Below are 14,455 nucleotides of genomic sequence, written 5' to 3' on the forward strand. Positions count from 1 at the left end.
TGTGCATTAAAACAAGATTGCTCTCCATCTGCTAGAAAGTGAGGCAGTGCTTTCTATTATAACTGTGTTTAGAAAGAAAATGAGTCAGTTACCTAGAGTAGTGAAGTGCACTGTGTAAGACAGTGAACTATTAAACAATCATATTCAATCACTATTGAAATTAAAATCCTGAACTACCAAATTATAGACAGATTTTTGCAGTTCAGTTTGTCAAAACAGAAAAGGACATGAGAGAAAATAATTACAATAAATAACTGTAATAATAACAATGATCGTGTTTGTTAGCAACTTTTATCCATGTAGTCTTCATTTAGTAGAGTTGTTTCTGCTTAAATGTATTACTAATCAGGAACACTACAGCAAGATTTTCTGGGTTCAAAACCTGACTTCATTAATTAGTAACTATGTGGCATGTAGCAAGTGCTTTTCTATTGCTGCTTCAGTCTCCTGATCTGTATAATGGGTATAATAAATAATGCAGATCTCACAGGCTCTTGTGGAGACCAAATAAATGATACAATAGCTTATAAAATAGTATGATATAGTAAGTGCATGACAGATAGAGTAAATTAGTAATCATAATAGACATAGTGCTCACTGGCATTTTGATATAAATACCCTTAGTAGTGCAAAGTTGGTTGGAAAAGATGGGGCATATATAGGTAAATAATAGGAAAAAAAAAACTTCTGATTAGTAATTTATCTTGACATTTCTGTGTTTCCCCACTCATTTAAAATCAATGGAGTTTTTCCAAAACTACACCAAGGGCTTCTATTGCACAGTTTTCCAGGATAGCCACGAATAATCGAAGTAAGTGTTTTAGCACAATTGCACTATCATTAATCCTGCATTACAAGGTATAGTAGGCTCCAGGAACAGACCTTATAAGAACAATAGCAATAGAATTATAGTTGTTATGTATTAAAGAAGAAATTGTCCTAAGGACAAAAGTTTGAGATGTCATCACTTGATGTATCAAAATTGATAACAGGAAGCAACAAGTTCAACATCAACCATGTTCAAATGTGGAAGTGAAGACAGGATTTGCACACAGACTGGCACTGAGAAAGATACCACTCCCTCTCCCTCCTCTCACCCCAATATAATCAAAATCTAAACAGACAAAAACTGTTGTTTACCTAAGTTATTATATCCATGTTGGAATTTCGTTCCCCATTATACAAACTCTTAATTATACAGTACCTATATATTTTTTGGGAATATGTTTACATACTCCTATTCCTATCAAATGGTATATAGCAAAACCTATTCCGTGGTATGGATTTCAATCTTTTCTTCTAAAATTGTGCTATCTTTAAAAAAGTCCCATTTTTTTATGAAGAGATATGAGGACCAAATAAACCCCACCATCCTGACATGGTAGATATGATAATAAGGCATAAGTCATTTCTGAATTAAAAAAAGCTGCCTTTTGGGGGGGGGGGGGCAATTAAGCCACCATCCCTAAAAAATGACACCTGAGGAAGGATTTCTCATGCATGGGTGAGTCAGCTAGTCCTTAGTTATAACCAAAATGTGACTCTCCTTACTCTTTCTCTAATAACCCCTCCTCATGTGACTTCTTCCTTATTGTTTATTTGCCAGCCAGTCTCACACTGAGCTTTAACTGTGTGGAGAAAGCACAGTTAATGGATCCATTGGCCCTCTCAATTTCTAAAGCTATTTCCTTCTCAAACTGTGACTTGAATGGTGAGAAAAGTGCAGGGGAACTGCTTTCCACTCCACAAGAAATGTTAGTATTTACCTACTTCCTCTTTCTCTGCTCATACAAGCTCTTTTATGTTTAAAATCAAGAGTAAATACTCCTTTCAAATGCCAGCATGTTAACAATGGCTGACTATACATGGGGAAATCGAGCCCATCATTATAATCAGGGTAAAAGATGCAGGGGAAAATCTGTCCTTGTAAGTTATACATTTAGGAAAACCATTGAACCACTCTTTAATTGTGGCCCTGTGGCTTTACAAGATTAATGCTTTCTAAAGGTGCTTCTTTCCTATTTAGGGAGTAATCCTGGCAAGTAGACTTGGGCTCATCCAGAATTCATAGCCTAGTGGTATACAGAGAGCACAGAAAACTTTTTTGGAATTTGACTGAATCTAAGTGAAAATGTGGAAGTCCTAGATTTCAACACTATTGAAGAAAAGATACAATTATTCTGAAATGAGTCACCTACTTCCAGATTGATTCACAATTATAGTCCCATAATCACTCAGTTTCTTTTTTCTTCCTTTTCCAAAAAGTAAATAGGTTTTATTTTTAGAGCAGGTTTATAGAAAATTGAGCACCTATAGAGCTTCCATACATCCCCTTTCTTCCTAACGCATGGTTTCTCCTATTATTAATATCTTGCATTACTGTGTTATCCTTGTTACAATTAATGAAACAATATTACTGCGTTGCTATTAACTAAAGTCCATAGTTTACATTACGGTTCACTCTTTGTGTTGTACGTTAATGATTTGGGTTTGGCCAATACATAATGACATGTATTCACATTGCAGTATCATGTGGAAGAGTTTCACTGCCCTAAAAATTATATTTATTCCATCTGTTCATCCCCCCTCCACCCAATCCCCTCCCCCAAACTCTGGCAACTGCTGATCTTTCTGCTTTCTCTGTATTTTGTTTTCTTTTCCAGAATGCCATACAGTTACTTCCTTTAAACTTTTAGAACAAATCCTGTGTGTCATTTCTACTCATCTTCATGGAACTAACAGATATACAAACTTATAGGTGCCCATGTTAAGGTATAAAATTACCACCCTGCATATTCCCAAGTGTCATTTTTCTCAGGGCTGAGTACCTAGTCTTGTGCATGAATGGTAGTATACCACAAACCCCCACGTACCTCATCTTAACCCCCATTCTCCCAGCTTAAAGCTGACTCATGGGTGTAGTGTAGTGGATTAAGAGTGCACATTGCTTCAGTTTGAACCCTGATTGCAACACTTACTGGGTTTTTGACTATGGGCAAGTAATTTACCTTCCCAAAGCTTCATATGTAAAAGAATATAGAGGTATCAAGTACCTCACAAGATAACTCTGTAGATTAAATTGAAAAGTGTAGAGGGAGTGCTGAGGACAACGACTGGCCACAGAAAACAGTCAGTAACGCTGTTGATATTAATCTCTTTCTTTCTCTGTCTCTCAAAAAAATGGGCCCTATCAGAACTGCAACTTCACATTCTGATGTAGCACAAAGCACAAAGAAAATAAGATAAATAATGCAAAACTAGTTAATTGACTTTACTTTTCCTTATGTAAAAGAGTTCAGTCTCTAGGTAAATGATGATAGAGTGACTTGAAGTTCTGGGGTACTTGAGACCATCTATGAAAACATGCTCACTTTCGATGGAGGTAAAATCACCTCCATTTTTACACAGATGGCCTCACTATATGAATTCTATGTGATGTAGTCACCATCTATCCAAGCAAGACAAAGGGGCAGAACAGGACACTCTATAAAGTGTTGCATAATCATTTGTCTCAGGTAGTTTATATATGGCTCTACATTATGAACATTAAGAATATTACTATGAAAAATATATAAAGATCTTTCCGATGCACATCTTTAATAAAGCTACCTCCCAGAAAAATGTCATAGCTCTGATATAAGTTTTGAAAAATACTATTAATTACAGGTGTTTTTGGAAGAGATTTTGATCCTTTCAATTTACTTACAATATTCTAGGCTAAAGTAAATATTCTTATTTCATTTGGGAAAAATGGGATTTTGGTTTTAATTACAATTAATCATATGTTAGCTGTTAATCCTATAGATTACAAAACAAAGAAGTTTTATGAGCTATTCAGTATTATTCATCTTAATATAATTAATTTTAATAAAATAATTTAAAATTGCCTTTTAAATATTTTAGTTTATGTCTTTATTTTGAGAGAGAGAGTGAGCATGAGTAGGTGAGGGGCAGAGAGAGGGAGACAGAATCCCAAGCAGGCTCCATGCTTTCAGCATGGAGCCCTATGTGAAGCTTGAATTCACAAACCGTGAGATCATGATCTGAAATAAAACCAAGAGTTGGACACTTAACTGGACCAAACCACCCAGATGCCCCTAAAATTATTTTTTAATCATGCAATATTAAGTTGTCTGATAAGTGGAATCTGAAATATGAAACAAGTCTACAAAAAATAAAAATAAATAAAAATAAGGCATAGCTTAAAAAATATTTTCTTTACTAAGCAACCTCAAATGTATATGTTATTAGTCTGCTTATCTTACCTAGGTACTTGTCTTTAAAAAATAGAAACATACACAGATCCAAAGAGTAAGAGCATTTTTTTTTTTAATTTTTTTTCAACGTTTATTTATTTTTGGGACAGAGAGAGACAGAGCATGAACAGGGGAGGGGCAGAGAGAGAGGGAGACACAGAATCGGAAACAGGCTCCAGGCTCTGAGCCATCAGCCCAGAGCCCAACGCGGGGCTCAAACTCACGGACCGCGAGATCGTGACCTGGCTGAAGTCGGACGCTTAACCAACTGCGCCACCCAGGCGCCCCAAGAGTAAGAGCATTTAAGGAAGGCAGAGTTTCCAGCAGCTAGTTCTATTTTCCTTATCTTCAATCATCTAAACCTATGTTTGTCTTATTTACTGGAAAGCAACTATAGATCCCAAATGTATCTTTCTCTGTGGAATAAATTAGGGCTTTCTCTGTAAATTTAGCATGATTCAGCACCAAAAAAAAACATGCTTGGTAGTGACAGTTTGAGTAATTGCCTTGTTAAATCATCACAGGTATTATCGATGCAGTTTTCACTGTCATGGTTGTAGTCGTCATCATCATCATCATCACCTCCATTACCATCCTTATCTACTGCTTGCAGGGTTTTGATAAAGAACCTCAAAATATCCATCATGAAGAACATGATTTGCTCTCAAGTACAGTAATTTGCATTCTACAGCAAATATTCTCATGGCAGTGAATCAATACATCTCTCTCTCCCATTCTCAGTGAAATTATGTTTTGCTTCTTCTAGTTCTTTTCCTAACAGAAACTTGATTATGTTCAGAGAACCATCACTCCCAATGACCTTCTCAACCATGCTCCCTCACGACTACCAAATTTTCAAATGACTGGGGGAAATTGAATACACTTCCAGATCTTGGGGTGGACTCCAATTAATACAAATCCAAACAGTACATGGTATTTCCCCAGCAACTGAGACTGCTCCAGGTGTGAGAAAGCAACCTTATTTAGCCCATTCAAACTGAAATAATGGATTTATAGTCCATAGTAAGGGGTCAGGTTTCTTACTTTTTCTTGCTGCATGAGAATAGTACACAATTTTCCTCAGTTGGTAGTGGCAACAAACTTATGACCAAGGGGGAAAAGGCTGTAGCTGTGGATGGGAGAGCAGGTATACAGAAGGGATATGGCTCCTTCAAGATGTCAATGAGGCATCAGTTCAACCAAGCCTACATCCAACCAAGCTTGCTCTTCTCTGGCCTTCCTCTAAGTTAGAAAATGAATTAACTTATCATTTAAGCCAGTTAGAGTTAGGGGGTTTTTAGTGTCTAAAGTATTATTCAACACACCAACCATTATTACATTATATTTACACTGTTTCAACTATTTTCTCTTTCTTTTCTACGTCTAGTGTTATGCCCACCAATAATCCATTATGTCTTCTACTCTCAGATTGAATTTCTGCAAATGTTACATTTATTCAAAGCATGTTCTAAAACAAACAAGCAAATCTATGGGCTGGTACTAGTAGTGAGATCTTAAGAAGTACAAACAAAAGAATAATTATCATTTGAATGTCTGAAAAGAGTAGGAAATAGAGTTGGGAGTATTCATGGTGTTTCCAGCCTTTCCAAAAAAGAGGATATTTAGGTTCTAGGAATTAAGCACCAGTTATTAGGAGAAATTGCCCCAATCTGAAAATACCTATTATTTCATTTACTGGTCAGAGCATAATGTACTTGTTTCTCTGATTAAAAGTTTCTCTGATTAAAAGTTATTTGGATTTGTGAATGTTGGAAGAGGTGATACAAACCTAATAATGAAAGTGGCTCATTCAAAGTAAAATGATAAACCTGAATTCTAAGCATTCAGGAGATTATAAAAAAAATTGGAAAAATATGAATCTACTCAATTTAAAATATATTTTAGAAACTAGGGCTTTCACATGCTATCCTCTTCTATGTTTAATTTTTTATTACCCAAAAAGAAAAAAAATAATAAAATCAGATGGTGGTCACAGTGGCAGAAGCACTCATCTGTCACCAGAAGCTCATAGCTCACACCCCTTCCTTTCCAAAATGTGGAATGGCTGACAACTTCCCAGTTAGAAACCATATTTTCTAGCCCTCTTGTCATCAGATGTGACCAAGTAACTAGATGTCACTAACTGGAATGTAACTGAAATAATGATGGCCATTGCTGAGCTGGAATTAGGAAAAAGAAAAAAGGCAGACATGTCATTCCTCTCTCTGGTCAAAAATCAGAGGATTCTCAGACCCTAAAGGATGTAGGAACCACAAGATGGAAGGAACCTCCATCTTTGAATCATCACAAGGGTAAAAGCTGCTTGATAGTTCAGAATGCATACACTGGACTCGACCTTGAGCAATAAAACAGAAAACAAATTAACAAAATTCCTACTGTGCTATCCACTGAAATTTACGCAGTGAGTATTATCATAACAAATTCAAAAGTTGGTAGCACAGGGGCGACTGGGTGACTCAGTCGGTTGGGCGTCTGACTTCAGCTCCAGTCACGATCTTGCAGTCCATGAGTTTGAGCCCGGCATCGGGCTCTGGGCTGATGGCTCAGAGCCTGGAGCCTGCTTCCGATTCTGTGTCTCCCTCTCTCTCTGCCCCTCCCCGTTCATGCTCTGTCTCTCTCTGTCTCAAAAAAATAAACGTTAAAAAAAATTAAAAGAAAAAGTTGGTAGCACAAGTACAAAACTACCTTAATAAAAATTTAAAATACATTAAATATAATAAGATTGTAAATTACTACATTGACGGGGTGCCTGGTGGCTCAGTCAGTTAAGCATCCAACTCTTGATTTTGGCTCATGTCATGATTTTATGGTTCATGAGATTGAGTCCCCCATCAGGCTCTCTCTCCCTCTCGGTCTGCCCCTCCCCCCCAATAAATAAATAAACATTTAAAATGCATAACATTGTCAGATAACCATGGGTCGCCTGGGTGGCTCAGTCGGTTGAGTGTCCTACTTCAGCTCAGATCATGATCTCATGGCTAGTAAGTTTGAGCCCTGAGTCAGGCTCTGTGCTGACAACTCAGAGCCTAGAGCCTGTTTCAGGTTTTGTGTCTCCCTCTCTCTCTCTGACCCTCTTCTCTCTCAAAAATAAACATTATTTTTTTTTCTTTAATGCGTAACATTGGCCTCATGGTTAAGGCAGCAGCATCAGGGTAACTAATGTTCAGGACTGAAAATATTAAAGGTTAAAAATACTTGATAAAAAATGTCATTTGCAGTATCTTGATATATATATTGGAAGAAAAAACAAGTGCTTTTTGAGCCTATGTATTTAAGGGAAGAAGTTTAAAAGTATAATATTAATAATTGTGTTAGTTACTACATGCCTTCGTTGGCAAGATATTATGGGGAAAAATGAGTATAGGTAAGAATTGGCTGACTGACAACCAAAACTGAAAGGGAATAGACCAAGTCCAAAATTGAGGTCTTCCAGCTTTGGAGATCCAGTTGTTTCTAGGATGTGAATAATAAGAAAAATTGCTGGAATTACTTTGAACAACAAAAGCCAATTAACTTCTCAACTGAATAGAAGAGTTTCACCTTTAGATAAAGGTGTTTGCTTCCCACTGGCGTGTTGTTTTCAGGCTTTGAAGTGACCACAAACAGGTTGAAAGAGAAAACCAAGAGAGTGAGGTGCAAAGAAATAATTTGGGTTTGATAATTATTTGTAGAGTATAACTTTGAGTGAGGATATTGGTATATAGAAGTAATGGGAAGCAAAGAAATCAAAATTCTACTAATTTTCAAGGGAATTTATAACTTCAAAAGCCATGAGCCTATCTTACAAAATTCTTTGTTTCTTCAAACCTTAAAACAACTTGAAAGGAACAAGGAACAGTCTGTGAAATATATAGAGTCCACAGGGGGAGGATGCCCCATTGCCAACTGCAGATGTAGTATTTACCACAACAGACTAGAAAGAATCTCCCTGGGGAAGCACAGGTAAAGAACAATGAACAAGGGGAGATGTTACAGGGAAAGAAGTACCATCTAGACAAGGGAATTTCTAAACTACTAGGACAGAGGGTCTTTCTTTTACTTTCCTGGTAGGATTTCATTATTTCTCTATGCCAATGACTACTGTGTGCCTCCAATCTTCTATTTTCTAGATGATGATTCTTGTTTTTGTTATTCTATCACTGTTCCACTGATTTATATAGAGTATGGAGGGGACAGTCGGGACAGATATCTTGTCTTTTGGTTCATAATTTGCTGTATACACGGAAGTACAGAAGGATGTGATGGAGAGGACTGCACATCACCTGGAGGTCCTCCACTTTGAACTCATGTAGTATATTCTATGAGAAGAAGGGCATATATAGATATTTGGTAGCCAGAAGAGAAGGCTGGAACAGAAATGGCAAAATGTTTATTCAAATTGCATGTTCCCATTTCCATAGTATGGTGATATCATGGGCAAGAAACTGCCTACCCAGGTGCTACATTTCACTGATCCCCTTGCATTCAACTTGTCTACAGATATTCAACATTTTCCCCCTTCTACTAGTTGAGAACAGGCCGTATGAGATTCTACAGCCACAAAATGGAAGGAACCCTTATCTCAGAATAACCACAAGGAGGAAGCTACCCACCAACCTCTAACACACTCATCAGATTCATATGGGTATGAAATATAATTTTATTGTGTGATGTCATCATTTTGGTTTATAAAAGTGACTACCATTATCCTACTACAGTTGTTATGAGATTACTGTATTGATATTCCTTCAAACTTCAGTGTATATCCTGTGAAAATTACATTGGTCTTATGCAGTCATTTCAATTAATAAATAAAATTATATACACTTGAAATATCTTTCTCAAATTGAGTTCATAATAATAAATCATTTAAAAAATAAAACAGAATATCTTTGTTTTCACTTAAAAAATGAGAAATCTTGGCAATTCAGAGATTTTTAAATCACTGGAGAAGTCCAAACACTTTAGACATGTTCCACATTAAGTTTATGGGATGAATCAATTATTTAGCTATACCTTCAAATTAATGAGACTCCCAAATATAAATTCAATATGAGACTTAGACTGAAACCCTCCAGAAAGTAGGACTATTTTCTTTTTATATGTTGCTTTTTAATCTCATTTTATGCCACACTAAACCAGATATAGAATGTAATTACAGAGATTTACTAATAGTTTGGTTGCTGATAATGTTACTATAACCTATATTCATTCATTATGAAGAACAATGACAAAAATCTTTTGTTTTGCTTTTCTCAAAAAGCATTAAATTAGTTTAAGATGACATAGAGGCACATTTTATGAGCAGTTGTTTATCTAAACACAAGTTTTTTTTATTCCATGTTTTTTCCAGTGTTACTGAGAAATTATTGGCATATATGTTTGTAAAAGTTTAAATCATACAGCATGATAGTTTTGATAGTTTGACTTACATATAGTATAATGGATTCAGCTTACATCTACCTATCTTCTCATATAGATACAATAACAAAAAAAAGAAATAAAAGGAAAAAAATATTTTTCCTTGTGATGAGAACTCACAGGATTTAATCCCCTAATAATTTTCCTATGTATCATACAGCAGTGTTAGCTATTCTCACCATGCTATACATTACATCCCCAGTACTTATTAATAACTGGAAGTTTGTATCTTTTCTCCCATCTTCCAACTTTTGCCACCGGTAATCACAAATCTGATCTCTTTTTCTGAGAGTCTGTTTTGTTTTGTTTTGTTTTGCTTTTTGTTTACGTGTCACATATAAATGAGTTCATACAGTACCTGTCTTTTTTGGTCTGACTTATTTCACTTAGCATAATGCCTTCAAAGTCCTTCTATACTGTCAAAAATGATGGGGTTTCCTCATTTTTTTTCTTTAGTGGTTGAATAATATTCCTGTGTGTGTGTGTGTGTGTGTGTGTGTGTGTGTGTACACGTGTGAGCACATGCATGCATGTGTGTATCACAAACTTTTTGCATAAAAATGCAATGATGCATTGATAGACACTTAGTATCTTTCTATGTCATGGCTCTTATAAATAATGTTGTTATGAACATGGAGGTGCAGATATCTTTTTGAGTTAGTGTTTTTGTTTTCTTTGGATATATTCTTGGAAATGGAATTACTGTATCATATGGTAATTATATTTTTAATTTTTGAGTATCTTCCATACTGTCTTCCATCATGGCTGTATCAATTTACATTCCCTGTATCCAATTTATATGCACAAGGGTTCCCTTTACTCCACATCTATGCCAGCATTATTTCTTCTCTTTTTGATGATGGCTATTTAACAGGTATAAGGTGATCCCTCATTGTGCTATTAATTTGCATTTTCCTAATAACTAATAATACTAAGCATCTTTTCATGTACCTGTTGGCCTTCATATATATTGTTTGGAAAGTGTCTATTTGTATCTTTAGCCCATTTTTTAATGGGGTTGATGTCTTTTTTTTTTTTTTTTGCTACTGGGTTGTATGAGTTCTTTATATACTTTGGAAATTAATCTCTTATTGGGTACATAGTTTGCAAAATTTTTTCCCATCCCAGACGTTGCCTTTTCACTTTGTTGATTTTTTTTTTTTTTTGGTGTTCAGAAGCTTTTTATTTTGATATAGTCCCACTGGTTGGTTTGTTAATCTATTTATTTATTTAGTTGCCTGTGCTTTAGATGTCACATTCAAAAATTAATTAATTAATTAATTACCAGTACCCATGTCAAAGAGTTTTATTCCTGTTTTCTTCTAGGAGTTTCATGGGTTCATGTCTTATACTTAAATCTTCGACCCATTACAAGTTAATTTTTGTGAGTGGTAGAAGATATAAGGATAGTTTCCTACTTTTACATGTGAATATTCAATTTTCTCAGCACAATGTACAAAGAGATTGTCTTTTTTCCATTGAGTATTTTGGCTCTGTTGTCAAATACTAGTTGACCAAATATGTTTGGGTTTATTTCTGGGCTTTCAATTCTTTTCCACTCACTGGACTATTTGTATATTTTAATGTCAGTACCATACTATTTTGATGACTATAGATTTATTTTTTATATTAAAAAATTAATATTTATTCATTATTTTTGAGAGAGAGAGAGAGCGCGCGCACATATGCAAGCAGGGGAGGGGCAGAGAGAGAGGAAGACACAGAATTTGAAGCAGGCTCCAGGCTCTGAGCTGTCAGCACAGAGCCGGACGCAGGGCTGTAACTCACGGATCATTTGATCATGACCTGAGCTGAAGTACGGTGCTTAACAGACTGAGAGCCAACCAGGTGTCCCGACTACAGATTTGTAGTATATCTCGTAATCAGGAAGTGCGCTGCCTCCCGCATAAACAATTTTTACAAGAGATTACAGAGACAATTACCTCAGTAAAACTGACAGAAGACCAGCTACCCTCAACATTTGACTTTTTCCTTTTCATGATTAAAAAAAAAAAATTGAGTAAACATTATTTGACATTATAAAACATCCAACTTGACCCTAAAGCCAAGCCAATTTCTCCCTAGTCAAACCACTGTGAATCTGGCTCAAGGGAAAATATCAATTTTCAATCAATACCCTTCAAGGCTCAGCAGTCAAGCAGAACAAAATATAACTCAGCATAAAAGCTGACTTTTTTTTTCACTTCTGACTCCTTTTTTTAGTTGAATATGATTATATGGCCTACAATAAAATCCTGAATTTATGCTGTATATGAAAGAGTGGTAACTTAAAAGGCGAATGGTGTCAAGTATGTATTTTATTGTTTTTAATTTTTGTCTTTTCCCTTGTGGTGTTTACAAACCAACATTTTCTGTTTTGTTTTGTTTTGTTTTTTGAAAATAGTATTTGTGCCTAACCCACTATTTAGCTCATAAACTTCAAATAAATTACTGCTTAGAATTTGTTGTTTAGAATGTGTGTTTTTGTAAACTATAATAACTATATCTTTTGGTTGTAATATTTGATATTTAATGCATAATTCTGTTATACTCAAAGCTCCATAAGAAAATATATCATACCATTATTTCTCATGCCCTTATTATAACTGAGTGAAATAGGAAATCGGTCCATATATTTTCAAAAGCAATACTATTTGCTCATATCTACTTCTTGTTTTCATACAATTCTATGTAAGAAACGATTAGAAATAATTTTATATTAATTGGAAATATAAAATTATTCTTGTCTAAAAATGGCATAGATTCTTCCAGTGTGCAAACTATTCTATGGCAGAGAATACAAAACTTTCATGCCACTTGAGAATTGCTTTATAAATAAAACAATAATGTATTTAATGCTACCCCAGTAGCATTAGGCTTAGAATATTCACACAGATTGCAAAACCATTGAAGAATCTGAATAGAATAAAAGCTCCCATCAGTTTCTTAAAGTATATCTTTAAAGATAAAAATAGGAACACTAGGAGAGAACTCCCAGAGAACTCCCAACCCAATCTCTTCTTTGTATCATATAAAACATTACTGGAGGGGCACCTGGGTGGCTCAGTCAGTAGAGTGTCCAACTTCGGCTCAGGTCATGATCTCATGGTTGGTGAGTTCAAGCCCCGCATCAGGCTCTGTGCTGACAGCTCAGAGCCTGGAGCCTGCCTCAGATTCTATATCTCCCTCTTTCTCTCTGCTCCTCCCCCACTCACGCTCTCTCTCTCTCTCTCTCTCTCAAAAATAAATAAACATTAAATTTTTTTAAAATAAAAAATAAAATATTACTGGAAAGAAATGTCATTTGCCTTGAAAAGAGATAAGAAAAATACTCCTCGAAATGAGTTTGAATGGCCTTGGCTAAAAGGAAATGGAAGAGTTCTCCTAGAAAAGGGACTAAAGGATTGGAATAAATTATTTGTCCATATTCCAAACAAGTTAAGGTAAGTACAAAGAGACCCCCTCAGTGCCTGGGAAAAGAAATTCAAAGAACTGAACATAAGAGGGAACTGTTATATGACAGGGGATGTAGTAGATGATGTCGGTTCTTAATCCATTTATTTTTCCATCTTTGCTTGGTCCTAATTTCACTCTTTCACATATCAATGGTGGAAAAAAAAAGTGGCTTTTGTCCCATTCAGGAAGGCATCTACCCCATTTCTGCCTAAGAAGACATGAACATCCAAGGAAAAAAAACAAAATAAAAACAAAAAAATGCTTTTTTTTTCTTTTGAGTGAAGTATCATGTTTCTACACAAGATCCCTAGAACTTCATCTTATGATGGCAAGAGAATTAACCTAAAAACCATACACTAACCATAATATCACAAAGAGGTAAATGGACCCAGATCCTTAATGATATTGTTGAGCCACTAAAATAATCAACTCAGAGACTATCCTATATTTAGATTTAAAAGTGAAATAATAAATTCCTTCATAATTGTGCTTTTTTTCCTATTCCTTTATTTGAGTGGACAGCATTTATCAGAGTGACAACTCAAAGAAATCTCTTTTATAGAGAGTGGGTGGAGATTGGGAAGATACTAAATATAATTACTAGAAATAGAACTATGAAGTCAGTAATTTGGATATAAGTTTAACAAACAGTTAAAACATATAGAGTAAAAAGAGAGAGAAAGAACAGCAAAGAGGGCAAATAGAGATGTAAAATGTTTTGCATTATTCTGAGTTATTATTATGAATAATGTGAGCTAAGAACACAGTAAAAGTTGAGTCAATTTGGGTTAAGTTTACAGTAAAAGGTGTAATGAACATAAACCACTCCAAATTACTCTTCCGTATTCCCAGGTTAATCACAATATAAATTGTATTGGAAGGAGACAATGATTAAAGGCAATGCCATATGTGAACCTCCACTTACAGAAAGGTTTGGAGAGTAATTTGGAGAGTTTGACCCTAGACAAAATGAATTAATGAGAATAATTTGAGTCATACACAAAACAGCTAATATGCATTTATACCCCTGAGTGAGTCTTTGAACAACTAGCTTCACTTAAAATAATTCAGACCAGGAAACATGAACTTGCATTTCCATGTTGTCTTGCCTAATCACATCAGCAACTCCTGAAAGGAACTTTGGATTGAAAAGTGGCTATGATAAACTCTCCTGAAAAACCTTGTAAAATGGCCAATTTAGACAAATGCCTATTGTTCAGATAATTCTCTATGAATCTAAATGTTATCTAAGAGTGTTGGACTCACTCCGAAAAGGTAGTAGTGGTGTAAATAGGAAATCAGCATATAGATATTTAGACTAT

General features: G+C 35.2%; 1 protein-coding gene across 1 annotated transcript in view; it reads right to left on the bottom strand.

The window, feature by feature from the left end:
• Positions 1–14,455, bottom strand: part of LRP1B (LDL receptor related protein 1B) — a 1,901,338-nt gene that overhangs the window by 945,739 nt on the left and 941,144 nt on the right. The window lies entirely within an intron of this gene.

The sequence above is a fragment of the Prionailurus bengalensis genome, chromosome C1, assembly GCF_016509475.1.
Source record: "Prionailurus bengalensis isolate Pbe53 chromosome C1, Fcat_Pben_1.1_paternal_pri, whole genome shotgun sequence".
Taxonomy (NCBI): Eukaryota; Metazoa; Chordata; class Mammalia; order Carnivora; family Felidae; genus Prionailurus; species Prionailurus bengalensis.